This window comes from Xenopus tropicalis, chromosome 2 (assembly GCF_000004195.4).
Source record: "Xenopus tropicalis strain Nigerian chromosome 2, UCB_Xtro_10.0, whole genome shotgun sequence".
In the NCBI taxonomy this organism is placed as follows: Eukaryota; Metazoa; Chordata; class Amphibia; order Anura; family Pipidae; genus Xenopus; species Xenopus tropicalis.
In genome coordinates this window covers 14,823,284-14,836,970 of record NC_030678.2, presented here as the reverse complement: position 1 = coordinate 14,836,970, position 13,687 = coordinate 14,823,284, and the positions used below count along the sequence as shown (strand labels likewise).

At 42.5% G+C, this 13,687-nt stretch overlaps 1 protein-coding gene across 4 annotated transcripts in view; it reads left to right on the top strand.

The window, feature by feature from the left end:
* Window positions 1-3,121: 3,121 nt before the first annotated feature.
* ifnar2.2 (interferon (alpha, beta and omega) receptor 2, gene 2) overlaps window positions 3,122-13,687 on the top strand; it is a 30,347-nt gene continuing 19,781 nt past the window's right edge. For all 4 annotated transcript variants that reach the window (XM_002943487.5, XM_031896568.1, XM_004912142.4 and 1 more), the window contains exon 1: window positions 3,122-3,234. The gene's annotated coding sequence lies outside the window, so the exon portion shown is untranslated. The remainder of the gene's footprint in view (window positions 3,235-13,687) is intronic.

Genomic DNA, 13,687 nt, shown 5'->3' with positions numbered 1-13,687 from the left:
TACCCAGAGGCACAAACAGCCCCCCCAGCCCAATAAATAGTGACTGTCTGTGGCACCTTACAGCCCCCTGGCATTCCCAGTACCCAGAGGCACAAACAGCCCCCCAGCCCAATAAATAGTGACTGTCTGTGGCACCTTACAGCCCCCCTGGCATTCCCAGTACCCAGAGGCACAAAAAGCCCCCCCAGCCCAATAAATAGTGACTGTCTATGGCACCTTACAGCCCCCCTGGCATTCCCAGTACCCAGAGGCACAAACAGCCCCCCCAGCCCAATAAATAGTGACTGTCTATGGCACCTTACAGCCCCCTGGCATTCCCAGTACCCAGAGGCACAAACAGCCCCCCAGCCCAATAAATAGTGACTGTCTATGGCACCTTACAGCCCCCCTGGCATTCCCAGTACACAGAGGCACAAACAGCCCCCCCCCCAGCCCAATAAATAGTGAGTGTCTATGGCACCTTACAGCCCCCCTGGCATTCCCAGTACCCAGAGGCACAAACAGCCCCCCCAGCCCAATAAATAGTGACTGTCTGTGGCACCTTACAGCCCCCCTGGCATTCCCAGTACCCAGAGGAACAAACAGCCCCCCCAGCCCAATAAATAGTGACTGTCTGTGGCACCTTACAGCCCCCCTGGCATTCCCAGTACCCAGAGGCACAAACAGCCCCCCAGCCCAATAAATAGTGACTGTCTATGGCACCTTACAGCAGCCTCTCTGGCATTTGCCAGAATACACAGTCTGCCAGTCTACATCCTACAGACCATTCCCTCTACTATTTTCTTACAAGTGAAAAATAACACAATAGGAAGAGGCCTTTAGCATCCAGAGACAATGGCAGTTTATGTAAGACTGAAACTGCAAGCTGAGCCTGTATTACCTTCATAGAAGCTAAGGAGAAACAAAACTATAGCAAAGTGCTATCTGGTTGCTAGGGTTCAGTTTACCCCAGGTGCCAAGGCTGCTATGGCTTCTTGGTCCTCAACAGAGCCCTTTTAAAAAAGGCAGTCCAACTAGAGGCCCATTTTACAGAACACAACCTACCCAGACTTTTCATTATTTTACTATAATGCACATGTGATCTGATAATGGGCTAGTACTGGGGCACACCTGGGCATCACATCCTTATTTACATGGTCATATTCCCTTCTCAATGGAAAACCACACAAATAATTTAAAAACGACAAAAAAAAAAAAATACCAATCGAATAGTTGCTATGAATAGGCCCTTAAGTTAACTCAAGGGTGAACACTTTCTATCCAACTAAGTTGCAATATCAAATATGCCCAGTAGATGGCTCTATTTCACTATGCAAGACTTACAGAAATACATTTCTGACTGCATGAGATGAATAGCTTCTTTCCCTATTTCCGGAAACTGTATTTGGGATAATGTTTTGGCTTGGTCAGAGCTAAGCAAAGAACATAACAACATAATCCCTTTCTAACTAACTCAATTTCCCAAAACAAAAAATGACAAGTGCTATAGGATCAAATGTTTGGGAGGAAGGGCATTAGGGTTGCCACCTATTTGGTTTTGACCAAAACAGTTCAGTTTTCCTCAGACCTGTTCAGGTCTCAGCAGTCAATCAATGGCCAATAAATTAAATACATTTTTATATTAAGATACTCACCATGATACTTTCTATCAACATGGATTAGTTACCATTAAATACAGTTCATTTCTTACAGAAAGAAAAAGCAAAATGTGGAATTGTTTTTCTAAATTACCATTGTTGTATTTCTGAGCTTTTAGGAGAACTGGTTTCTGTATAATAGATCCCATACCTTAATTAAAAGAATAAACTTACTGCAACTAAGTGGTGCAATAACCCCACCCCAGCATCATAACCCCCCAATATCATCATGCCCCCCCAGCATCACTTCCCCCCAATGCCATAAGCCCTGCACCCATTGTTCGGGTTGCGCCACTGGTAAAGGTGGCCACCCTAAAGGGCATACTACTAATAAATAACTGTCAATATGAATGAACTATGTCACAATAGCACCACCTGCTGGTCAGTTTCCAACCATGACCTTGTGGAGGAAGTTGTCAGAAGAAAGAAATAGCACCAGGCACTGCTGGTACCATTGGGTTAAGTACAAATCCCCCTAAAGGTACTGGAGACTGAAGGTGGAAGTGGCTGAAGGACCAGAGGGAAAAGCAAAGTGAGTAAATGTTCGGGACTAACTATAAGGAGCCAGCACTACACATTGGAACTGCTTTCAGCTAACCTATTGTTTCTCCTACTCCCATGTAACTGGAGGAGTCCCAAGCCGGACTTGGATTTCTTACTATTGAGTGCTATTCTGATACCTACTGGGAGCTGCTATCTTGCTCCCTTCCCATTGTTCTGCTGATCGGCTGCTGGGGGTACAGGGGGGGGGGATATCACTCCAACTTGCAGCGCAGCAGTAAAGTGTGCCTGAGTGTGAGCTTTCAGAAGGAGCCAGCGCTACACATTAGAACTGCTTTCAGCTAACCTATTGTTTCTCCTACTCCCATGTAACTGGAGGAGTCCCAAGCTGGACTTGAATTTCTTACTATTGAGTGCTATTCTGATACCTACTGGGAGCTGCTATCTTGCTCCCTTCCCATTGTTCTGCTGATCGGCTGTTGGAAGGGGGGGGATATCACTCCAACTTGCAGCGCAGCAGTAAAGTGAGACTAAAGTTTATCAGAGCACAGGTCACATGGCTGTGGCACCCTGGGAAATGAAGAATATGGCTAGCCCCATGGGAAAAAAACAGATTACAATGCAGGATTCTGCTGGAGAAGCTCTATTGACTGATGGGTTTGGAAATAAACATGTTTTCCCATGACAGTGTTGCTTTATTGTGGGCACGCTACATCTAAAGGCTTACACGCTTGCGCCTACCTTACAGACACAATATGAAGCCGCAGCTCACAAAGAAACGCTTGTCCGTACTGGGCCTGATGGAACACAACACTTCCAACTGGAAAGACCACATGCTTCTCTAAATGCAACACAAGGTGGGAATTCAACTCGCATGAACTTCACTTTCACCGCATTTTTTAATTTTTCAAGAAGCATGCGGTCTTTCCAGCTGAGCGTATTCTGTGGGGCATGTAGGGGCGGGCCTTCCCACGGTCGGAGGATACAGAAGCGAAAAGGAAAGAATAAGAGAAACGCTGGGGGAAAGACATAAGAGACAAAGGGATAGTGGAGGCAGAAAAGGGGACGAAGAGAAGACACCATTGAACAACAAGAGGTTTGTAGAGAGTTGCAGTTCCATACACACACAGTGTGCCAGGTTTCTAAGCAGGGTCGGACTAGGGTATGCAGGGCCCACAAGGGCTGCCGCCCCACGGGCCCCGCACCCCCCAAGGTGCCCCCACTGGTCGCTTCATCCACACCCCCTGCAAGGGCCCCTGTCCAACGTCCTCCCCTGAGCGTGTGTAAGTGAAATTCATTAGGGGAGGATATCGGGGCCAGGGAAAGTGGCAACAGGGATTGGGTCTGGGCCGCCGGGGCCCACAGGGTTTTTTCTCGGTGTCCCAGTGGCCCAGTCCGACCCTGTTACTAAACCCTACTCACCCCACTGCTCTGGATATGTATGCCGGAGGCAAAGGAGGCCCGCTTTCATTGAAGGAGAAGAAATAATTTGATTTAAAATTGATGAGAGCTATTCTAAGCACTTTAGCAATTTACATTCGTTTTATAATTCCAAGATATTCCCCTCTATATCTAATAAAAGCCACTAAGTTTGCCCAGTAGCAGTAACCTGTAGCAACCAATAAGAAGTGTGCTTTTAAACAGGCGATCAGTAAATTCTATCTGCCGATTGGGTTACTGTATCTGGGCAAACTTAATGCCGCAAAGGGTTAAAGTACTGTTAATACTGATATATTAGCACTGCCCCCACCCTCATTTGATTATACCTTTCCTCCACCTTTAAATGCATTATTTAATTTATGAATTTAAATTCAGTGTAAAAACTATTAATATAGTGAAAACTAGAAAAATATTATTAAAGGGGTGGGTTACCTTTAAGATGACTTTGTTATTTGTTTTCATTATTTATTCTTTATAGTTTTAGACTTATTTACCTTCCTCTTCTACCTGTTTCCAGATTTCAAGTGGGGATATCTGACCCCGGCAGCTCTGTGAGGCTGCAATTTTACTCTTATTGTTACTATTTATTACTTATCTTTGTATTTAGTCCCCTTCCTATTCATTATTCAGTCTCTCATTTCAACCACTCACTGGTTGCTAGGAAAGAATAAGTCCCTAGCAACCAGATAGCTGCTGTATTACCAAACTGGAGAACTGATGAACAAAAAGTTAAATAACTTAAAAAATGATGACTAACTGCCAGTTGTCTCAGAATATCATTGTCTAGAGTCTAGGCATCCAACCCTGCTCTGTACCGGGGCACGGCTGGGCAGCACATTCGCTGGTTATTTACTTACTATACTTACTGATTTCTCTCTCAATGGAAAGCTGCACAAAAGAAAGTTAAGCACAAAATGACTAATGACTACATTTCCCTTTGACACGTGGTGCACAGACATTTGCCATTAAAAAAAATATATATTTTTTGCCCAGTGTGGCAGCCAATAGCCTCGCACATTAATGAGCCATTCAGAAGAAGCCGACCCGAGTCCCTGGTTCTGAGAATAGAATCACCACATCCTGAGCAGCACGGCACATTGTGCATACAAATACATGGGCATAGAGGAAGATTTTTAAATATTACAAACAATTTCTACAAAATGTTAAACTGGGGGGTTTTCTTTTCTGCTGCCCTCGCCCACCTTGCTTACCTCTTCTGTGCTACAACAGGGAAGATGGGGGAGCATATTGCTACTTGGGAAAACAGCACCTCCCTGTCCCATAAACAGGCAGTGAGTGAGTAAGGAGCAGCGCCTTTGGGAGCTCATTACTCAGAGCACAACAGAAGCAGCAGGAGAAGGTCCCTGCTGTACAGTATTGGTATCTAATAGCCCAAAGTGCTGTACAGTATTGGTATCTAATAGCCCAAAGTGCTGTACAGTATTGGTATCTAATAGCCCAAAGTGCTGTACAGTATTGGTATCTAATAGCCCAAAGTGCTGTACAGTATTGGTATCTAATAGCCCAAAGTGCTGTACAGTATTGGTATCTCATAGCCCAAAGTGCTGTACAGTATTGGTCTCTAATAGCCCAAAGTGCTGTACAGTATTGGTATCTAATAGCCCAAAGTGCTGTACAGTATTGGTATCTAATAGCCCAAAGTGCTGTACAGTATTGGTATCTCATAGCCCAAAGTGCTGTACAGTATTGGTATCTCATAGCCCAAAGTGCTGTACAGTATTGGTATCTCATAGCCCAAAGTGCTGTACAGTATTGGTATCTAATAGCCCAAAGTGCTGTACAGTATTGGTATCTAATAGCCCAAAGTGCTGTACAGTATTGGTATCTCATAGCCCAAAGTGCTGTACAGTATTGGTATCTAATAGCCCAAAGTGCTGTACAGTATTGGTATCTAATAGCCCAAAGTGCTGTACAGTATTGGTATCTCATAGCCCATAGTGCTGTACAGTATTGGTATCTCATAGCCCAAAGTGCTGTACAGTATTGGTATCTCATAGCCCAAAGTGCTGTACAGTATTGGTATCTAATAGCCCAAAGTGCTGTACAGTATTGGTATCTCATAGCCCAAAGTGCTGTACAGTATTGGTATCTAATAGCCCAAAGTGCTGTACAGTATTGGTATCTAATAGCCCAAAGTGCTGTACAGTATTGGTATCTAATAGCCCAAAGTGCTGTACAGTATTGGTATCTAATAGCCCAAAGTGCTGTACAGTATTGGTATCTCATAGCCCAAAGTGCTGTACAGTATTGGTATCTCATAGCCCAAAGTGCTGTACGGTATTGGTATCTCATAGCCCAAAGTGCTGTACGGTATTGGTATCTCATAGCCCAAAGTGCTGTACAGTATTGGTATCTCATAGCCCAAAGTGCTGTACAGTATTGGTATCTCATAGCCCAAAGTGCTGTACAGTATTGGTATCTCATAGCCCAAAGTGCTGTACAGTATTGGTATCTCATAGCCAAAAGTGCTGTACAGTATTGGTATCTAATAGCCCAAAGTGCTGTACAGTATTGGTATCTAATAGCCCAAAGTGCTGTACAGTATTGGTATCTAATAGCCCAAAGTGCTGTACAGTATTGGTATCTAATAGCCCAAAGTGCTGTACAGTATTGGTATCTCATAGCCCAAAGTGCTGTACAGTATTGGTATCTCATAGCCCAAAGTGCTGTACGGTATTGGTATCTCATAGCCCAAAGTGCTGTACGGTATTGGTATCTCATAGCCCAAAGTGCTGTACAGTATTGGTATCTAATAGCCCAAAGTGCTGTACAGTATTGGTATCTAATAGCCCAAAGTGCTGTACAGAATTGGTATCTAATAGCCCAAAGTGCTGTACAGTATTGGTATCTCATAGCCCAAAGTGCTGTACAGTATTGGTATCTCATAGCCCAAAGTGCTGTACAGTATTGGTATCTAATAGCCCAAAGTGCTGTACAGTATTGGTATCTAATAGCCCATAGTGCTGTACAGTATTGGTATCTAATAGCCCAAAGTGCTGTACAGTATTGGTATCTCATAGCCCAAAGTGCTGTACAGTATTGGTATCTAATAGCCCAAAGTGCTGTACAGTATTGGTATCTAATAGCCCAAAGTGCTGTACAGTATTGGTATCTAATAGCCCAAAGTGCTGTACAGTATTGGTATCTCATAGCCCAAAGTGCTGTACAGTATTGGTATCTAATAGCCCAAAGTGCTGTACAGTATTGGTATCTAATAGCCCAAAGTGCTGTACAGTATTGGTATCTCATAGCCCAAAGTGCTGTACAGTATTGGTATCTCATAGCCCAAAGTGCTGTACAGTATTGGTATCTCATAGCCCAAAGTGCTGTACAGTATTGGTATCTAATAGCCCAAAGTGCTGTACAGTATTGGTATCTCATAGCCCAAAGTGCTGTACAGTATTGGTATCTAATTGCCCAAAGTGCTGTACAGTATTGGTATCTAATAGCCCAAAGTGCTGTACAGTATTGGTATCTAATAGCCCAAAGTGCTGTACAGTATTGGTATCTAATAGCCCAAAGTGCTGTACAGTATTGGTATCTAATTGCCCAAAGTGCTGTACAGTATTGGTATCTAATAGCCCAAAGTGCTGTACAGTATTGGTATCTAATTGCCCAAAGTGCTGTACAGTATTGGTATCTAATAGCCCAAAGTGCTGTACAGTATTGGTATCTAATTGCCCAAAGTGCTGTACAGTATTGGTATCTAATAGCCCAAAGTGCTGTACAGTATTGGTATCTAATTGCCCAAAGTGCTGTACAGTATTGGTATCTAATAGCCCAAAGTGCTGTACAGTATTGGTATCTAATAGCCCAAAGTGCTGTACAGTATTAGTATCTCATAGCCCAAAGTGCTGTACAGTATTGGTATCTCATAGCCCAAAGTGCTGTACAGTATTGGTATCTAATAGCCCAAAGTGCTGTACAGTATTGGTATCTCATAGCCCAAAGTGCTGTACAGTATTGGTATCTCATAGCCCAAAGTGCTGTACAGTATTGGTATCTCATAGCCCAAAGTGCTGTACAGTATTGGTATCTAATAGCCCAAAGTGCTGTACAGTATTGGTATCTCATAGCCCAAAGTGCTGTACAGTATTGGTATCTAATAGCCCAAAGTGCTGTACAGTATTGGTATCCCATAGCCCAAAGTGCTGTACAGTATTGGTATCTCATAGCCCATAGTGCTGTACAGTATTGGTATCTCATAGCCCAAAGTGCTGTACAGTATTGGTATCTCATAGCCCAAAGTGCTGTACAGTATTGGTATCTCATAGCCCAAAGTGCTGTACAGTATTGGTATCTCATAGCCCAAAGTGCTGTACAGTATTGGTATCTAATAGCCCAAAGTGCTGTACGGTATTGGTATCTAATAGCCCAAAGTGCTGTACAGTATTGGTATCTAATAGCCCAAAGTGCTGTACAGTATTGGTATCTAATAGCCCAAAGTGCTGTACAGTATTGGTATCTCATAGCCCAAAGTGCTGTACGGTATTGGTATCTCATAGCCCAAAGTGCTGTACGGTATTGGTATCTCATAGCCCAAAGTGCTGTACGGTATTGGTATCTCATAGCCCAAAGTGCTGTACAGTATTGGTATCTAATAGCCCAAAGTGCTGTACAGTATTGGTATCTAATAGCCCAAAGTGCTGTACAGAATTGGTATCTAATAGCCCAAAGTGCTGTACAGTATTGGTATCTCATAGCCCAAAGTGCTGTACAGTATTGGTATCTAATAGCCCAAAGTGCTGTACAGTATTGGTATCTAATAGCCCAAAGTGCTGTACAGTATTGGTATCTAATAGCCCAAAGTGCTGTACAGTATTGGTATCTCATAGCCCAAAGTGCTGTACAGTATTGGTATCTAATAGCCCAAAGTGCTGTACAGTATTGGTATCTAATAGCCCAAAGTGCTGTACAGTATTGGTATCTCATAGCCCAAAGTGCTGTACAGTATTGGTATCTCATAGCCCAAAGTGCTGTACAGTATTGGTATCTAATTGCCCAAAGTGCTGTACAGTATTGGTATCTCATAGCCCAAAGTGCTGTACAGTATTGGTATCTAATTGCCCAAAGTGCTGTACAGTATTGGTATCTAATAGCCCAAAGTGCTGTACAGTATTGGTATCTAATAGCCCAAAGTGCTGTACAGTATTGGTATCTCATAGCCCAAAGTGCTGTACAGTATTGGTATCTAATTGCCCAAAGTGCTGTACAGTATTGGTATCTAATAGCCCAAAGTGCTGTACAGTATTGGTATCTAATAGCCCAAAGTGCTGTACAGTATTGGTATCTCATAGCCCAAAGTGCTGTACAGTATTGGTATCTAATAGCCCAAAGTGCTGTACAGTATTGGTATCTAATAGCCCAAAGTGCTGTACAGTATTGGTATCTCATAGCCCAAAGTGCTGTACAGTATTGGTATCTCATAGCCCAAAGTGCTGTACAGTATTGGTATCTAATAGCCCAAAGTGCTGTACAGTATTGGTATCTCATAGCCCAAAGTGCTGTACAGTATTGGTATCTAATAGCCCAAAGTGCTGTACAGTATTGGTATCCCATAGCCCAAAGTGCTGTACAGTATTGGTATCTCATAGCCCATAGTGCTGTACAGTATTGGTATCTCATAGCCCAAAGTGCTGTACAGTATTGGTATCTCATAGCCCAAAGTGCTGTACAGTATTGGTATCTCATAGCCCAAAGTGCTGTACAGTATTGGTATCTCATAGCCCAAAGTGCTGTACAGTATTGGTATCTCATAGCCCAAAGTGCTGTACAGTATTGGTATCTCATAGCCCAAAGTGCTGTACAGTATTGGTATCTAATAGCCCAAAGTGCTGTACAGTATTGGTATCTCATAGCCCAAAGTGCTGTACAGTATTGGTATCTCATAGCCCAAAGTGCTGTACAGTATTGGTATCTATTAGCCCAAAGTGCTGTACAGTATTGGTATCTAATAGCCCAAAGTGCTGTACAGTATTGGTATCTAATAGCCCAAAGTGCTGTACAGTATTGGTATCTCATAGCCCAAAGTGCTGTACAGTATTGGTATCTAATAGCCCAAAGTGCTGTACAGTATTGGTATCTAATAGCCCAAAGTGCTGTACAGTATTGGTATCTAATAGCCCATAGTGCGGTACAGTATTGGTATCTAATAGCCCAAAGTGCTGTACAGTATTGGTATCTAATAGCCCAAAGTGCTGTACAGTATTGGTATCTAATAGCCCAAAGTGCTGTACAGTATTGGTATCTAATAGCCCAAAGTGCTGTACAGTATTGGTATCTCATAGCCCAAAGTGCTGTACAGTATTGGTATCTCATAGCCCAAAGTGCTGTACAGTATTGGTATCTCATAGCCCAAAGTGCTGTACAGTATTGGTATCTAATAGCCCAAAGTGCTGTACGGTATTGGTATCTAATAGCCCAAAGTGCTGTACGGTATTGGTATCTAATAGCCCAAAGTGCTGTACGGTATTGGTATCTAATAGCCCAAAGTGCTGTACAGTATTGGTATCTAATAGCCCAAAGTGCTGTACAGTATTGGTATCTAATAGCCCAAAGTGCTGTACAGTATTGGTATCTAATAGCCCAAAGTGCTGTACGGTATTGGTATCTCATAGCCCAAAGTGCTGTACGGTATTGGTATCTAATAGCCCAAAGTGCTGTACGGTATTGGTATCTAATAGCCCAAAGTGCTGTACGGTATTGGTATCTAATAGCCCAAAGTGCTGTACGGTATTGGTATCTAATAGCCCAAAGTGCTGTACAGTATTGGTATCTAATAGCCCAAAGTGCTGTACAGTATTGGTATCTAATAGCCCAAAGTGCTGTACAGTATTGGTATCTCATAGCCCAAAGTGCTGTACAGTATTGGTATCTAATAGCCCAAAGTGCTGTACAGTATTGGTATCTAATAGCCCAAAGTGCTGTACAGTATTGGTATCTAATAGCCCAAAGTGCTGTACAGTATTGGTATCTCATAGCCCAAAGTGCTGTACAGTATTGGTATCTCATAGCCCAAAGTGCTGTACAGTATTGGTATCTAATAGCCCAAAGTGCTGTACAGTATTGGTATCTAATTGCCCAAAGTGCTGTACAGTATTGGTATCTAATAGCCCAAAGTGCTGTACAGTATTGGTATCTAATAGCCCAAAGTGCTGTACAGTATTGGTATCTCATAGCCCAAAGTGCTGTACAGTATTGGTATCTAATAGCCCAAAGTGCTGTACAGTATTGGTATCTAATAGCCCAAAGTGCTGTACAGTATTGGTATCTCATAGCCCAAAGTGCTGTACAGTATTGGTATCTCATAGCCCAAAGTGCTGTACAGTATTGGTATCTAATAGCCCAAAGTGCTGTACAGTATTGGTATCTCATAGCCCAAAGTGCTGTACAGTATTGGTATCTAATAGCCCAAAGTGCTGTACAGTATTGGTATCCCATAGCCCAAAGTGCTGTACAGTATTGGTATCTCATAGCCCATAGTGCTGTACAGTATTGGTATCTCATAGCCCAAAGTGCTGTACAGTATTGGTATCTCATAGCCCAAAGTGCTGTACAGTATTGGTATCTCATAGCCCAAAGTGCTGTACAGTATTGGTATCTCATAGCCCAAAGTGCTGTACAGTATTGGTATCTCATAGCCCAAAGTGCTGTACAGTATTGGTATCTCATAGCCCAAAGTGCTGTACAGTATTGGTATCTAATAGCCCAAAGTGCTGTACAGTATTGGTATCTCATAGCCCAAAGTGCTGTACAGTATTGGTATCTCATAGCCCAAAGTGCTGTACAGTATTGGTATCTAATAGCCCAAAGTGCTGTACAGTATTGGTATCTAATAGCCCAAAGTGCTGTACAGTATTGGTATCTAATAGCCCAAAGTGCTGTACAGTATTGGTATCTCATAGCCCAAAGTGCTGTACAGTATTGGTATCTAATAGCCCAAAGTGCTGTACAGTATTGGTATCTAAAAGCCCAAAGTGCTGTACAGTATTGGTATCTAATAGCCCATAGTGCGGTACAGTATTGGTATCTAATAGCCCAAAGTGCTGTACAGTATTGGTATCTAATAGCCCAAAGTGCTGTACAGTATTGGTATCTAATAGCCCAAAGTGCTGTACAGTATTGGTATCTAATAGCCCAAAGTGCTGTACAGTATTGGTATCTCATAGCCCAAAGTGCTGTACAGTATTGGTATCTCATAGCCCAAAGTGCTGTACAGTATTGGTATCTCATAGCCCAAAGTGCTGTACAGTATTGGTATCTAATAGCCCAAAGTGCTGTACGGTATTGGTATCTAATAGCCCAAAGTGCTGTACGGTATTGGTATCTAATAGCCCAAAGTGCTGTACGGTATTGGTATCTAATAGCCCAAAGTGCTGTACAGTATTGGTATCTAATAGCCCAAAGTGCTGTACAGTATTGGTATCTAATAGCCCAAAGTGCTGTACAGTATTGGTATCTAATAGCCCAAAGTGCTGTACGGTATTGGTATCTCATAGCCCAAAGTGCTGTACGGTATTGGTATCTAATAGCCCAAAGTGCTGTACGGTATTGGTATCTAATAGCCCAAAGTGCTGTACGGTATTGGTATCTAATAGCCCAAAGTGCTGTACGGTATTGGTATCTAATAGCCCAAAGTGCTGTACAGTATTGGTATCTAATAGCCCAAAGTGCTGTACAGTATTGGTATCTAATAGCCCAAAGTGCTGTACAGTATTGGTATCTCATAGCCCAAAGTGCTGTACAGTATTGGTATCTAATAGCCCAAAGTGCTGTACAGTATTGGTATCTAATAGCCCAAAGTGCTGTACAGTATTGGTATCTAATAGCCCAAAGTGCTGTACAGTATTGGTATCTCATAGCCCAAAGTGCTGTACAGTATTGGTATCTCATAGCCCAAAGTGCTGTACAGTATTGGTATCTAATAGCCCAAAGTGCTGTACAGTATTGGTATCTCATAGCCCAAAGTGCTGTACAGTATTGGTATCTCATAGCCCAAAGTGCTGTACAGTATTGGTATCTCATAGCCCAAAGTGCTGTACAGTATTGGTATCTCATAGCCCAAAGTGCTGTACAGTATTGGTATCTAATAGCCCAAAGTGCTGTACAGTATTGGTATCTAATAGCCCATAGTGCTGTACAGTATTGGTATCTAATAGCCCATAGTGCTGTACAGTATTGGTATCTAATAGCCCAAAGTGCTGTACAGTATTGGTATCTCATAGCCCAAAGTGCTGTACAGTATTGGTATCTAATAGCCCAAAGTGCTGTACAGTATTGGTATATAATAGCCCAAAGTGCTGTACAGTATTGGTATCTAATAGCCCATAGTGCTGTACAGTATTGGTATCTAATAGCCCATAGTGCTGTACAGTATTGGTATCTAATAGCCCATAGTGCTGTACAGTATTGGTATCTAATAGCCCATAGTGCTGTACAGTATTGGTATCTAATAGCCCATAGTGCTGTACAGTATTGGTATCTAATAGCCCAAAGTGCTGTACAGTATTGGTATCTAATAGCCCAAAGTGCTGTACAGTATTGGTATCTAATAGCCCATAGTGCTGTACAGTATTGGTATCTAATAGCCCAAAGTGCTGTACAGTATTGGTATCTAATAGCCCAAAGTGCTGTACTGTATTGGTATCTAATAGCCCAAAGTGCTGTACTGTATTGGTATCTAATAGCCCAAAGTGCTGTACAGTATTGGTATCTAATAGCCCAAAGTGCTGTACTGTATTGGTATCTAATAGCCCAAAGTGCTGTACTGTATTGGTATCTAATAGCCCAAAGTGCTGTACAGTATTGGTATCTAATAGCCCAAAGTGCTGTACTGTATTGGTATCTAATAGCCCAAAGTGCTGTACAGTATTGGTATCTAATAGCCCAAAGTGCTGTACTGTATTGGTATCTAATAGCCCAAAGTGCTGTACTGTATTGGTATCTAATAGCCCAAAGTGCTGTACAGTATTGGTATCTAATAGCCCAAAGTGCAGTTTGTTGTATTATTCAATGTTAGACTCTGTAGAGAGCAGATGAGAGGAAATACCACAGGAAATAGATGGTGTCAAGTTTTGTCGCCATCACCT